This window comes from Oryctolagus cuniculus, chromosome 4 (assembly GCF_964237555.1).
Source record: "Oryctolagus cuniculus chromosome 4, mOryCun1.1, whole genome shotgun sequence".
Lineage (NCBI taxonomy): Eukaryota > Metazoa > Chordata > Mammalia > Lagomorpha > Leporidae > Oryctolagus > Oryctolagus cuniculus.
In genome coordinates, this window is record NC_091435.1 from 139,712,266 (window position 1) to 139,727,906 (window position 15,641).

General features: G+C 46.1%; 1 protein-coding gene across 25 annotated transcripts in view; it reads left to right on the top strand.

The window, feature by feature from the left end:
• Nucleotides 1-5,225: 5,225 nt before the first annotated feature.
• Nucleotides 5,226-15,641, top strand: part of TFDP2 (transcription factor Dp-2) — a 192,620-nt gene continuing 182,204 nt past the window's right edge. For 9 of the 25 annotated variants that reach the window (XM_070072709.1, XM_070072716.1, XM_070072721.1 and 6 more), the window contains exon 1: nucleotides 5,253-5,560. The gene's annotated coding sequence lies outside the window, so the exon portion shown is untranslated. Of the gene's footprint in view, nucleotides 5,561-15,641 lie in introns of all 25 variants that reach the window. The other 16 variants (XM_070072691.1, XM_070072693.1, XM_070072695.1 and 13 more) reach the window with 7 other exon arrangements.

The window sequence follows — 15,641 nt, forward strand, 5'->3', positions numbered from 1 at the left end:
GCTGTCTCTTATCTTCCATTGACTTGTTCTTCGATTTTTTAAAAAGATTTTATTTATTTATTTGAGAGGTAGAGTTACAGACAGACAGAGGGAGAGACAGATCTTCCATCCATCGGTTCACTCCCCAAATGGCCCCAATGTCTGGATCTGAGTCGATATGAAGGCAGGAGCCAGGAGTTGCTTCCTGGTCTCCCACGTGAGTGTAGGGGCCCAACCACTTGGGCCATCCTCCACTGCTTTCCCGGGCCATAGCAGAGAGCTGGAATGGAAGAGGAGCAGCCGGGACATGACAACCATGCCCATATGAGATGCCAGTGCTGCAGGTGGAGGCTTAGCCTGCAGTGTTACAGCACCAGCCTCTAAATAAATACTTTCTAAAAACTCCTGGAAAATACATGCTATGAAGGATTTAATGGGTTTCAAAATTTCTGCACCAAAATAAAATTAGCTTATAATTCCGTTTTCCACAAACTTTGAAGTACTCTTGTATTGTTTGGTGATACATGCGTCTTAAAACTACAAAGAAAAATAAGGAAATTCTGAACAAAATTCCAGATGTTATCTGGGGAAGAGCAAGATGGAAGGGCACGGGGCAGGAGCAGGTGTGGCTCCCATGGGGTTAATATCCTGGTGCTTCAGCTGTGCACGTGGGCTCCTCATTTTAGGCTTCGCACTTACTTGATTACTTTTCTCTGTGTGTGTTTTTTTGTTTGTTTGTTTGTTTTTACAGGCAGAGTGGACAGGGAGAGAGACAGAGAGAAAGGTCTTCCTTTGCCCTTGGTTCACCCTCCAATGGCCGCCGCTGCTGGCGCGCTGCGGCCGGCGCACCACACTGATCCAAAGCCAGGAGCCAGGTGTTTCTCCTGGTCTCCCATGGGGTGCAGGGCCCAAGTACTTGGGCCAGCCTCCACTGCACTCCCGGGCCACAGCAGAGAGCTGGCCTGGAAGAGGGGCAACTGGGACAGAATCCGGTGCCCTGACTGGGACTAGAACAAGGTGTGCCGGCGCCGCAAGGCGGAAGATTAGCCTAGTGAGCCGCGGTGCTGGCTTGATTACTTTTCAGGAGGAATAAAATATCTTATAAAAGCCTTTAGGTCTGGGCCTTTAAGGAGGGGCTGCTTTCATTAGGGTGGCTGTGATATTCTGCTGGCGTGAGGCAGTCATTCTGGGAAGGAGCTGGGGAGAGGTGGTTTTCCCTCTCCAAGGAAATTCTAGGGCTTGGATTCAACCCTTCCCAATTCAGATGATCAAACCACACCTAAGGGGGCTGCCTCTGGAAGACAAGACCCAGACTGAACACTTCTCTTGCAAGTGTTCTTTTTTTATAAGTCAGTGGATGGATTCAGTGTGAAAAGAAGATGCCTTTTTTTTTTTTTAGAAAAATAAAATCATATCTTGAACTGTTCTGACAACTACCAGTGTTTTTGTGTGATAAAAAGGTGTCACTGGGGCCAGTGTTGTGGCACAGCAGGTTAAGGCCCCAGCCTGCAGCACCAGTGTCCCATATAGGCACCTGTTCAAGTCCGGGCTACTCCACTTCTGATCCAGCTCCTTGCTAATGCACCTGGGGAAGCAGCGGAGGATTGCCCAAGTCCTGGGGCCCCTGTACCCGTGTGGGAGACCTGGAAGAAGCTCCTGGCTCCTGGCTTCAGATCAGTGCAGCTCCGGCCGTTGCAGCCTTTTGGGGAGTGAATTAGCGGATGGAAGGCTTCTTGGTCTCTACCTCTCTCTGTAACTCTGTCTTTCAAATAAACAAAATAAATCTTTAAACAAACAAAAAAGGTGTCACTACTATTACTCGAAGTGTGGTGTGTAGCTGGTGAGGCAGCTGCCACCACACCTGGAAGCTTGCCAGAATGGCAGATTCTAGGCCACACCTTAGAGCCCCAACCTCGGTGGGATTCTGCAGGGGGTTACCGTGTATGGTAGTCTGCGAGGTGCCGGCCATTCCAGACCCCACCTGCAGAAGGCAGCACCCAGCGCCAGTTGAGGCACTGCCCACAGAACTGTCTTCACAGCTCTCTCTTTGTGGGCTATTCTGTGTTCTCAATATTTACAAGTAGAGGAGACTTTTCTTTATTTATATCTTTCTCCTTCTTCCAAATGTGCTGGACTGTGGCACTCTCACTGGTTCAATAATAACATTCAAAACATTTTGAGGAGCAGTTGGGTTGCTGGCATCCTGTATCAGAATGCTTGGGTTCGATTCTGCTCCAGCTCTTGGCTTCAGCTCCCTGCCAATGCGCAGATTGGGAGGCAGTGGTGATGGCTCAAGTGACTGGTTTCCTGCCGCTCATGTGGGGAGACCTGGATTGAGTTCCCGGCTCTTGGTTTCAGTCCCAGTCCAGCTCTGGTTGTTATTTATTTGAAAGGCAGAGCTACAGAAAGGCAGAGGGGGAGAGGGAGAGAGAGAGAAGTCTTTCATATGGCTGGTTCATTCCCCAAATGAATGCAATGGCCAAAGCTGAGGTGATTGAAGCCAGGAGCCAGAAGCCTGTTACAGGTCTCCAACGTGAGTGCAGGGACCCAAGGACTTGGGCCATCTTCCACTGCTTTCCCAGGCCACAGCAGCGAGCTGGATCGGAAGTGGAGCAGCTGGGATCTGAACCGGCGCCCATATGGGATGCCGACACCGCAGGCAGCGGCTTCTCCCGCTACATCACAGCACCGGCCCCTTGAAAGTCTCTTAAGCACTGAGGGTACAGTAGTGAATGGGAGGATACAGCTGTGCCTCTGACCGACCTTACAGTTTGATGGGATACCAAACCAGTAATTATCAGTTTAAATAAATGTCAGAAAGACAAATGGAATTTTACTAGAAAAAAGCTGGAGATGGGAAGTCAGGGGAACCTTTTTCCTTTTTGGGGTGAAGCGTTGTTTAGGTAAGAGGCAGGGGAAGCTGAATTGTGGGAGAATTGGAGATTGTTCCAAAGACAAGGAAGGAATACTCTTTGGATACTTGTGTTTGGATTTCCAATGCCTTGCACAGTTTTGGGCTTACAATAGGCACTTAATAAGTGTATGCTGCATCAATAAGCATTTCGGCACATTTCAGCCATCTACTCTCTGGCACTGGAGATGGTGGACGCTGTGTGTTCCTTTCCAAAAGAATTAAAATCCTTAATGGGGAAGTGAGAGGAGAGACAGAGAGCTGACTGTTGTACAAATTGCTAAATTGGAACTATGAGTGGGAATTAAAAATGGATTTACATGAATTTTCTTCCCAGTGGCAACTCAACAATTTATTCTGTGCTGGAGAATTTTCAGTTTTTGGCCTCAAAGCCAAGCTGTTCCTCTGTCTTCTGAATTTCTTGGCCTGCTGTGAAACTAGCATTTACTGTCTTTTACAGCATCCCCTGATTAGGTCATGGAAATTCACAGCTAGATCAAACTAGTCAATGGAAAATTTGAAGCTTTCACTGCCTATTAGACTTTGTGGCATTGGAAGGTGTTATGAAACATTGACTTTGAAATCATTTCTCAACAGTAATATTATAGAATGATCATAATAATTGCTACCACTTACTGAACACTTACTGTACACACTGTTTAGCAAAATGCTCTCAATTAACTCTGCTAGAGTAAGCTGAACTCTATGAAAATAGGCAAATATCAGCAATTTCATTGGATTCAACTTAATGTCATCTTCAGGGTCTCACCTACAAAGAGGTTAGGGAATTCCTCCTGGCCATTGCCTTAATCCAAAATTTAGCACTAAGTTTGCTATGTAATAAAGAGACCCTTGGCTACAGCGCCTCAACAGCACCCACCTCTCTCCACATTAACCGAGGCACTTTCTGGGTCTGCTTCCATGAAGGTGTTTCGCACACCATATTGGGGTGGTTTATGAGCTGTGCCCCTGCTACACTGAGTTCCTTGAACTGAGTGGGAGTGTCCGCAGGCTTGCTCATTGTATCTCTAGTGGTAAAAGGTTTTTTTTTTGTTTGTTTGTTTTTAATTGAGTTGAATACATCTACTAGATTTTTTGTGAAAACTAAAGAATTCCTTCTGGATTTGTGGCTGAAAATGTAATCACTCCTCTGGGGATCTGCATGTCACAGTCAATCAGCAACAGGCAGCATCCGGCATTCTTGGACTCCGAGGACTTCACCTCCCTACTGTGATGTGGCAGGCCAGTGTCTCGACACCGCACCCAGATCCAAAGGTGATCTCCTGTCTCCCTCAAGTCCTTTATGTGTTTACTTAAACGCGTCCTTAGGATCTCCTTCCCTGTCCACCATGCTTAAGGCTGAAGCCATCCCTCCCACACACACTCTGCTTACTGTTTTTCCACAGCTCAGATCAGCAGGTAGCATCGTTTTTATTTTGCTTATTTCTTTAGCTGTCGTCTTTCCCACCGCACTAGAATGCGGGCTCCACGAACGCAGTTTTTGTCTCTTTTTGTTCACAGAGGTATCTCCAGCACCTGGAACAGTGTTCCGCACGTGGGCGATTTATAAAATTTGAGCAGAGCGAAATGAGAAAGGCCTATCGTTGCAACACTGTGCCCTCACACCTCACTCCATCAGCAGGGCAGCTCCCATCTCTCTCTCCTCTCTCAACCTCCACAGCTCGGTCCACGCGGAATTTTCCAAATCAGCAGAAAACGAACAGACACAATCTTGTAACGCTAACCTACCGACCCTACAGGAACAGGTGTCTGGGGAAGCGGGCAGCCCCGGGGCAAGGCGGCCTGGCTTTGTGTGGATCCTAACTCGCCTGGCTAGGGAAGAACCTCCAACTCCCCAGGAGTCTCTCACTCATCGAATACTTTCAAGGCGCTCCACGGCTGGCCCCAAGCACTGCCTCACCGCTTACTCCCGCGACTCCTCAAATGCGAAGGATCCAGATGCACCTGCCCCACTTCTCCCGCCTCTCAAACAGCTGCGATCTTCCTGCTTCGTGGGCGGACCTCGTGGGGGAGTTAGGGGCGAGAGGGAAGGGCGTGTTTCTAAACTTTAGGCTTCAGGCCTACAGCTTGTCCAGCAATCGGAGCTGGAACCAAGAGCCCGGGCCACCGCCACCTACCCTTTGGGCAGCCCGGGAGAAACTTCAGGGGTCGGAGCGCGGCGCTTAAAGGCTCCGCCTCTTCTTCTCGTGCCCCCTCCCATCATTGGGCAGCCTGGGGGCGGGGTTTGTTTACTCTTTGCACGCACCGCCGGGACCGGCCAATCCGTGGGGAGCGGCGCCCTACGTCACGCCTCTCACCGGCCAATGGCCGTGCATCGTGCTGCTCCGCCGCCAAAGCTCGCGCGGGGGAAGCGGGGAGGCCGCCGAGCCGAGTGCGGGCTGACGAAGTCGGCAGCGCTTTCGGCTGCTGTGCGGCCGCTGTCCGGCACGCGGGGCGCGCCCTGACCGAGCCCTGAGGGCGCGCGCGGGCGCGAGGTCGGCGTGCCGGGGCCTCGAACTCCTGGGGGCCTCGACCGGGGCAAGGCCGCGGCTGCCTGGGTGGGAGTCCGCCGGGACCCGGGCGCCAGAGGATCGGCGGCGCCCGAAGACGCGCCCCCGGCTCGGCCCTGCAGCCTCGCGCGGCCGCCGGGTCCTCTGCAGCCGAGCGGCGGTAAGGTCCGGGGCGAGGGCGCGGGCCCGCGTGCCGAGGGCCTCTGGACCCGGCCCGGCGCGCTGCGTACGCCGGGGGACCCCCGGGAATCCCACGGGCTCCTCAGGCCTGGCGGAGTAACCCTTGAGTGTCCGGGCGAGACTGGGCAGGCAGGGAGGTCACCCTTCCTCGCGCAGCCTGCAAACTGGGGGAGGTGAGGTCCCTGAGTCACGCCTCGGCGAGGCGGGCAGAGGGTGTCTTCCCCCTTCCCGTCCTGGCCGTAGGGAGCGATGGCTTCGGGTTCTGGCTGCTGACTTTGCCCCCTGCTTCGCGACCCCCCGTCTGCCTCCGCCAGGGTTTCGTTGTTGTTTTTAAGAGTTGGGAGGCTTTGTGTGTACCTGTGCCCCGTAAGGGAACTTTGGCATTGCTCTGTGGGCCCAGACGGCTGGAGAAATCCCGGAGAGCCGAGGTGCCCGTCCGCCGGGCAGCGGCAGGGTTTGGGTGGGACCGCGCCGAGACGCCGCGCGCTCGCGTTGTGAGGTCTCCGTCTGCTCGAGCTGGGGGACCTCGGCGTGGGCGCCGCCGCCGAGGGAAGTCTGGGGCCGCCTGGGTCAGGGACGCCCGGGGCGCGAGCTCGCCGCCCGGCAGCGCAGGGCACGAGGTGGGCACCCTCGCTTCTGACTGCCGCGAGCGCGGGTTCGCGAGAGGATCCTTTTCTCTGCCCCTTGCCCACTCACCGCCGAAGCTCCGCCGAAGCCCGGAACGCTCTCCTCTTCCGTTTCCCTCGCAGACGGCTCAGACGCCCTCTGCCACCTGCTTGCTTGCTTCAGTGGGTGCGTGGCTCCTTCTCCCCCATCTCCCCTCTCCCCCCATCTTCCCTCTTCCGCCTTCTCCCCTCTCCCCCAGATCTTAGTTTCATGACTTTTCCTTTGATTTCTATTACCTAATTTTTTCTGGGTCACTTGTTTTTCTTTTCTCTTAATGGTTTCATCTTAGTCATTTTGCCTAATAAATATAATTGGAATTATTCACCTGTTCTCTAAAAGGACATAATCATGACCCTACCTGTCTCTGTTCAGAATCAGAGTAGTTGAATCTGTGTTGCATCTTGCTGTTCCATGTCGTTGGCTGGCCTATGGTTTAGCGAAAGCTTTATCGCTATCACATTACTATAATTAATCTTTAATGACAGTGTCCACTCTCAAATAGCACCAGGAGAAAAATCAAATACCCAGACCCCAGATTCTATCGCACTTGGGCACTGGCACTGGCTGTGTTTGTTGTGTGGTAGAACATCTTGTGCCTGGAACTGGTCTGGTCTAATGGCAGCCATCATGGCTGGGAGCACTGCCCTGGCATACAGTTGCAGCAGTGTGGTACTTGTACAGAAAGGCCCAAGACTTACTCAACTCTTATTTTCGAGTTCTCTTTGTTTCTAGTTGTTTGTTTAAGAAGGAAAGCTGAATTTCGCTAGTGTGTGGCATGACCATTTTGTGATCATGCAGTTGTACCCCCCCACCACCACAGACCCCTTCTTTGGAATGTGTAGCACAGTGAAGTATTCGCACTGTGGCCAAAATGCTTATCTGGGCTCTGTGCTTTTAGTGTGACTTGAAATGGAGTTTATACCCCCTGTAAGCCATCATCACTTAAATGCTTATTGTAACATGTATCATAGTAAATCTCAGAGGAATCTAGAAAACATAAGTTGAGAGTTCTTTGAGATCAGAATTTTAAGTTGTAATAGATTTTAAAGATTATTAAATTGTTAATATATCAATTCATACTTGAGTCTTTTCCATTTTAATCTGGGATCCGTAACACTCTAGTATATTTAGAAGTAGATTTGTGAACCCTTAGAAACTTTTTTTTTTTAAAGATTTATTTATTTATTTGAAAGACAGAGAGAGAGGTCTTCCATTCACTGGTTCACTCCCCAATTGGCCGCAACAGCCGGAGCTGCATTGATCCAAAGCCAGGAACCGGGAGTTTCTTCTGGGTCTCCTGTGTAGGTGCAGGGGCCCAAGGATTTGGGTCATCTTCTACTGCTTTCCCAGGCCGTAGTGGAGAGCTGGATCAGAAGTGGAGCAGCCAGGACTCGAACTGGCGTCCATATGGGATGCTGGCACTGCAGGCAGCAGTTTTACCCGCTACGCCACAGCACTGCCCCCCCCCCAGAAATTTTCTGCAAAATTACGTACATTTGCATGTTTTTATGAAGACATGTTCATAATTTCTGAGGCAAAGGTATTTGGACAACTTGTTTTTTTTTTTAAAGATGTATTTATTTGTTTAAAAGGCAGAGTGCAGAGAGAGAGGGGAGAGATCTTCCATCTGTTGGTTCACTCCCCAGATGGCTGCAATGGCCAGGGTGGAGCCAACTCAAAGGGGGGAGCCAGGAGGCTCATCCAGGTCTCTCATATGGGTGGCAGGGCACCAAGCACTTGAGCCATCTTCAGCTGCTTTGCTAGGTACATTAGCGGGGAGCTGGATCAGAAGTGGAGCAGCCAGGACTCAAACTGGTGCCTCATATGGGATGCCAGCGTCACAGGTGCTGGCTCCAACAACTCTTAAGTTTTATAAAATAGTGGGGCCAGCACCGTGGCTCACTTGGTTAATCCTCCGCCTGCGGTGCTGGCATCCCATATGGGCGCAGGGTTCTACTCCTGGTTGCTCCTCTTCCAGTCCAGCTCTCTGCTGTGGCCCGGGAAGGCAGTGGAGGATGGCCCAAGTGCTTGGGCCCTGCACCCGCATGGGAGACCAGGAGGAAGCACCTGGCTCCTGGCTTCGGATCGGCGCAGCGCCGGCTGTAGCGGCCATTTGAGGAGTGAACCAACTGAAGGAGGACCTGTCTCTCTCTCTCTCTCTCTCTCACTGTCTATAACTCTACCTGTCAAAAAAAAAAAAAAAACGAAATTCTTTTACTCAACTGGAAGTCGCATTGTCACTGCGTATGTTCTGTCTAACTTCTGTATTGTGGCTTTTCAACTATTTGAAGATACTTATCATTTTCTACTCTTCTGTTCTTTGGGCAAGTGTTCTCTCTCAGTCTTTCACCTCTTCTGATAACTTCTCTATCTTTGTTTTCATTTGAAAACCCGGTCACAGCACTGGGGGCTTGCTCATTGGAATTGTTTTAATTCATCTGTCTTTGTCTTCAAAGCATTACACCGCAGGCAGGTGGTAACTAGTAACAGGAGACCATTAAGTTACTTCCCTGGTTTTAAAGCAGAGTAGGTTTGCTGCTTTGGCAACCACATCCTGCTGTTAGTTCATAGTAACTGTTGTGTTAGCTTTCCTGGATTTACATTCTAGCTCTACAGTTTATTAGCGGGTTGACTTTGAATATATTACGTAAACATGGTAAGTCTTGGTTTCCTCATCTATAAAATGATGTTAGTAATAGTACCTATTTCATATGGTTACTGAAAGGATGGATGTATATGTGTAAAGCATTCAAAATAGTCTGTGGCATCTCAGTGCCATGTATATATATATATATATATATTCACTGTATATGTTCATATATATGTTACCTGTTGGTATTGATTTTGTAATCAACTGAAATTCTTGAATTTTTTTTTATTTTAAGATTTATCATTTAATTGAAAGGCAGAATTACAGAGAGAGAGAGAGAGAGAATGAATCTTCCATCTGATGGTTCATTCCCCAAATTGCCACAACAGCCAGAGCTGGGCCAGTCTGAAGCCAGCAGCCTAGAGCTTCTTCTGGGTCTTCCACATGGGTGCAGGGGCCCAAGGACTTGGGCCATCTTCTGCTGCTTTCCCAGGGATGTTAGCAGGGAACTGGATCAGAAGTGGAGGAACCGGCACTCCAACCAGTGCCCATAGTGGGTGCCGGAACTGTGCCACCACTCCTCTTGAATTTTGTACAGGCTCTGCCAACTCTTGAAGTTGTGTCCTCCCAATTCTTTTCTTTCTTTCTTTCTTTCTTTCTTTCTTTCTTTCTTTCTTTCTTTCTTTCTTTCTTTCTTTCTTTCTTTCTTTCTTTCTTTCATAAATGCAAAATTCATGTCCCCATTTAATAATCAAATATGTCTACCACATTCAAACTGCTACCCAGAATAATTTTCAGAAGACACTTAATTCATTTGAAGAATGTTTCTGCCTTAACAGTTCACAGCAAGGATAGATATGGGTCTCCAATTGCCACCACATTCGGCCTTGCTTTTTCATTTTTTTCCCCCAAAGAAACCTTTTATTTAATGAGTACAGATTTCATTAGTACAATTTTAAGAATATAGTGATTTTCCCAACATACCTGCCCTCCCACCCCACTTATTCCACCCTCTCCCATTCCCAGTCTCAATTAAGAAACAAACAAAAAACCTGTAACTCGACAATCAAAACAGGGGCTGTTCAAGTAATTGCTTCTCAAAGTGTCAATTTCATTTCTACAGATTTCCTTTTAGGTGCTCTATTAGTTATCACAGATCATGGAGAAAATATGGTATTTGTCCCTTTGGGACTAGTTTATTTCACTAAGTATGATGTTTTCCAGATTCATCCATTTTGTTGCAAATGACCAGATTTCATTTTTTTAACTGCTGTGTAGTAGTCCATAGACTACATATCCTATAATTTTTTTATCCAATCTTTCATTGATAGGCATTTAGGATGATTCCATGTCTTAGCTATTGTAAATTGAGCTGCAATAAACATGGGAGTACAGATAACTCTTTCATATGCTGATTTCATTTCCCTTGGGTAAATTCCCAGGAGTGGGATGGCTGGGTCATATGGTAGGTCTATATTCGGATTTCTGAGGTATCTCCAAACTGCCTTCCATAGTGACTTCTATAGTGGTTTTACCAGTTTGCATTTCCACCAACAGTGGATTAGGGTATCTTTTCCTCCACATCTTCTCCAGCATTTGTTGTTTGTTGATTTCTGTATGAAAGCCATTCTAACTGGGGTGAGGTGAAACATCATTGCGGTTTTGATCTTCATTTCCCTGATGGCTAATTATCCTGAAAATTTTTTCATGTATCTATTGGCCATTTGGATTTCCTCTTTTGAAAAATGTCGCCGTAGCTCACTAGGCTAATCATCCGCCTCGCCGCGCCGGCACACCAGGTTCTAGTCCCAGTTGGGGCGCCGGATTCTGTCCCGGTTGCCCCTCTTCCAGGCCAGCTCTCTGCTGTGGCCAGGGAGTGCAGTGGAGGATGGCCCAAGTACTTGGGCCCTGCACCCCATGGGAGACCAGGATAAGTACTTGGCTCCTGCCATTGGATCTGTGCGGTGCGCCGGCCACAGTGGCCATTGGAGAGTGAAACAACGGTAAAGGAAGACCTTTCTCTCTCTCTCACTGTCCGCTCTGCCTGTCAAAAAAAAAAAAAAAAAAAAGTCTGTTTAAGTCCCTTGCCAATTTATTTACTGGGTTGTTTGTTTTATTGTTGGGGAGTTTCTTCATCTCTATATATTCTGGTTATTAATCCTTAATCAGTTGCATTTTTTTGCAAATAGTTTCTCTCATTCTGTCAGTTGCCTCTCTTCACTTTCCTGAGTGTCTGAGTGTGTCTTTTGCAGTGCAGAAACTTCCCAATTTGGGCCGGCGCCGCGGCTCACTAGGCTAATCCTCCGCCTAGCGGCGCCGGCACACCGGGTTCTAGTCCCGGTTGGGGCGCCGGATTCTGTCCCAGTTGCCCCTCTTCCAGGCCAGCTCTCTGCTGTGGCCAGGGAGTGCAGTGGAGGATGGCCCAGGTGCTTGGGCCCTGCACCCCATGGGAGACCAGGAAAAGCACCTGGCTCCTGGCTCCTGCCATCGGATCAGCGCGGTGCGCTGGCTGCAGCGCGCCGGCCGCGGCGGCCATTGGAGGGTGAACCAATGGCAAAGGAAGACCTTTCTCTCTGTCTCTCTCTCTCACTGTCCACTCTGCCTGTCAAAAAAAAAAAAAAAAAAAAAAAAAAAAGAAAGAAACTTCCCAATTTGACGTAATCCCATTTGTTAATTTTGGCTTTGATTGCCTGTGTCTCTGGGGTCTATTGCAAGAAACTTTTTCATCTACCAGTGTCTTGCAGGGATTCCCCAATGTTCTCTAATAATTTGATGGTATCAGGCCATAGATTTAGGTCTTTAATCTATTTTGAATGGATTTTTGTGTAGGGTATAAGGTACGGGTCTTGCTTCATCCTTCCACATGTGGAGATCCAGTTTTCTCAGCAGCATTTGTTGAAGAGACTGTCCTTGTTCCAGGGATTGCTTGTAGGTCCTTGGTCAAATATAAGTTGAGTGTAGATGTTTGGATTAATTTCTGGCATTTCTGTTCTGTTCCAGTGGTCTATCCATCTGTTTTTGTACCAGTACCAGGCTGTTTTGATTATAACTGCCTTATAGTATATCTTGAAATCTGGTATTGTGATGCCTCTGGCTTTGTCTTTGTTGTATAAGATTAACTATTTGCATCCCTTTGATTTCTTTTTCTTGCCTAATGGCTCTGGCTAAAACTTCCAGGACTAGATTGAATAGCAGTGGCGAGAGTGGACATCCCTGTCAGGTACCGGATCTCAGTGGGAATGCTTCCAATTTTTCCCCATTCAATAGGTTGCTGGCCATGGGTTTGTCATAAATTGCCTTGATTGTGTTGATGAATATTCCTTCTATGCCCAATTTTCTTAGAGTTTCATCATGAAAGGGTGTTGTATTTTATCAGATTCTTTCTCTGCATCTATTGAGATAATCATATAGTTTTTGTTCTTCAATTTATTAATGTGATATATCACATTGATTGATTTGCAAATGTTGAACCCTGCTTGCATACCAGGGATAAATCCCACTTGGCCCGGGTGAATGATCTTTTTGATGTGTTGTTGGATTCAGTGGGCCAGAATTTTGTTGAGGATTTTTCCATCTATGTTCATGAGGGAAATTGGTGTATAGTTCTTTCTCTGTTGCATCTTTTCCAAGTTTCTGCATAGGAAGGATTTGGGAGAATTCCCTCTCTTTCAATTGTTTTGAATAGCTTGAGAAGAAGTGGAGTTAGTTCTTTAAATGTCTGGCAGAATTCAGCAATGAATCCATCCCGTCCTGGACTTTTCTTTTCTGGGAGGATCTTTATTACTGATTCAGTTTCCAACTTGGTTTTATGTCTGTTTAGGTTTTCTATGTCTTCATGGCTCAATTTAGGCAGGTTGTATGTGTCCAGGAATCTATCAATTTCTTCTAAGCTTCCCAGTTTGTTGGTATACAGTTCTTTGTAGTAATTTCTGATTATTCATTTTATTTCTATGGTGTCTGTTGTTACATTTCCTTTTCATCTCTAATTTTATTGATTTGGGTCTTCTCTCTTCTTTTTTTGGTTAGTTGGGCCAATGGTGTTCAATTTTGTTTATTTTTTCAGAAGACCAGCTCTGTGTTTTGCTGATCTTTTCTATTTTTTTTGTTTCAATTTTGTTGATTTCTTCTCTAATTTTAATTATTTCTTTTATCCTAATAGTTTTGAGTTTGGTTTGCTGTTGTTTTTCTATATCCTTGAGTTGCATTGATAGCTCATTTATTTGGTGCCTTTCCAATTTCTTGATGTAGGCACCTATTGCTATAAACTTTCCTCTTAACAAACACTGCTTTTGCCATATCTCATAAGTTTTGATATGTTGAGTTGCTGTCTTCATTTGTTTCTAGAAATTTTTTTGATTTCTCTTTTGATTTTTTCTGTGACCCACTGTTCATTCAGGAGGATGTTGTTCAGTCTCCATGTGTTTGCATATGTTCTAGAGATTTCTGAGTTGCTGATTTCCAGCTTCATTTCATTGTGGTCCAGGAAGATGTATGGTATGATTTCAATTTTTTTTGAATTTGCTGAGACTTGTTTTATGGCCTAGCATGTGGTTAGTCCTAGAGAGGGTTCCATACACAGGTGAGAAGAATGTGTATTCTGCAACTGTAGGATGGAAAGTTCTGTAGAAATCTGTTAAGTCCATTTGGTCTTTAGTGTTGATTAACTCTGCTGTTTCCTTGATTTGCTCTCTGGTTGATCTGTTCTTTGCTGAAAGTGGGGTATTGAAATCTCCCATTACTATTGTATTTGAGTCTTTGTCTCCCTTTAGATCCCTTAACATTTTTTTAAATAGCCAGCGCCCTGTAATAGGGTGCATATACCTTTATAATAGTTATATCTTTCTGTTGAATTGATCTCTTAATCATTACATGGTGTCCTTCTTTGTCTCTTTTAACAGTTTTTGTGTTAAAGTCTATTTTGTCTGATATTAGGATTGCTACACTAGCTCTTTTTTGATGTCTGTTAGCATGGAATATCTTTTTCCATCCTTTCACTTTCAGTCTGTGTGTATCATTGTTAGTGAGATGTGTTTCTTGTAGGCAACAAATAGATGGGATTTGTTTTTTTAATCCATTCAGCCATTCCATATCTTTTAACTGGAGAGTTAAGGCCATTTACATTCAAGGTGGCTATTGATCAGTAATGACTTTGGCCTGACATTTTTCTATAAATATTCCTATTTTTTACTTTGGATTTCCTTTGTACTTTTACTGAGAGCTTTGCTTCCTTTACCTTCTTCAGTAGAGATGATCATGTTTCTGCGTGTAGCACATCCTTAAGCATCTTCTGCAGAGCTGGACGGGTGGTGACAAATTCTTTCAGTTTCTGTTTGTCATGGAAGGTCTTTATTTCACCTTTGTTCATAAGTGAGAGCTTTGCAGGGTATAGTATTCTTGGTTGACAGTTTTTTTTCTTAAGACTTGGACTATATCTCGCCATTCTCTCCTAGGCTGTAGGATTTCTGATGAGAAGTCTGCTGTGAGTCTAATTATAGATCCCCTGAAAGTAATCTGGCATTTCTCTCATGCACATTTTAGAATCTTTTTTTTTTTTTTTTTTTTTTTTTGACAGGCAGAGTGGACAGTGAGAGAGAGAGACAGAGAGAAAGGTCTTCCTTTGCCGTTGGTTCACCCTCCAATGGCCGCCGCGGCCAGCGCACCGCGCTGATCTGATGGCAGGAGCCAGGAGCCAGGTGCTTTTTCCTGGTCTCCCATGGGGTGCAGGGCCCAAGCACCTGGGCCATCCTCCACTGCACTCCCTGGCCACAGCAGAGGGCTGGCCTGGAAGAGGGGCAACCGGGACAGAATCCGGCACCCCGACCGGGACTAGAACCCAGTGTGCCGGCGCCGCTAGGCGGAGGATTAGCCTAGTGAGCCGCGGCGCCGGCCTTAGAATCTTTTTTATATATATATTTTTTTTATATATATATTTTTATATATATATATATATTACTGTGGAGAGTTTGATGATGATGTGTCATGAATATCTTTTCTGGTCATGTTTATTAAGAGTTCTATGTGCTTCCAGTACTTGGGTGTCCCTTTCTCCATTGGGGAAATTTTCTGTTATTATTTCACTAAAAAGGCATTTTAATACTTTATCTCTTTCCATACCTTCAGGAACTCCTAGAACTTGTATGTTGGGTCATTTGATAGTATCCTGTAGATTACCAACAGTGTTTTTTAGTTTTCTAATTTCTTCTTGTGTTGGTCTGACTGTATAATTTCCTGTGCTTTATCTTCTATGTTGTATATTCTTTCTTCTGCTTCACCGATTCTGTTGTTATGACTTTCCACTGTATTTTTAAATTTGTTCTATTGAATTCTTCATTTCCAAGATTTCATTTTGATTTCTCTTTAAGATCTCAATTTGGTGGGAGAAATTTTCTTTCATGTCGTGTATGTATGGATTTCATTAGTTCATGCATTTGCTTCTGAATACTTCTAAGTACTCCTATGATCAATTTTTTGAATTCTGTTTCTGACATTTCTTCAATCTCATCATCTTCACAATCTAGTATTGAAGTTGTGTGTTCTTTTGGGGGTGTCATGTTGGTCATGTTGTCTTCCTTATTGTTGTTTCTTGAATTGGTGCATTTGTTATTCGGCATTTGTGGAGATACTCATTGGTTTTTTTCTTTGTTTTTTCACTGTGGCAGCTTTTTTCTTTGGACTATGTCTGAGTGGATTAGTGTGGTGGGTGTGTCCAGGGAACTCTGTTCAGTGCTCCTAGACTAGAGCAGCAAGCTCCCTCCCTACTCCACCATCTTAATTCAATCTCCCCAATTCTTTATTAAAATGTTTC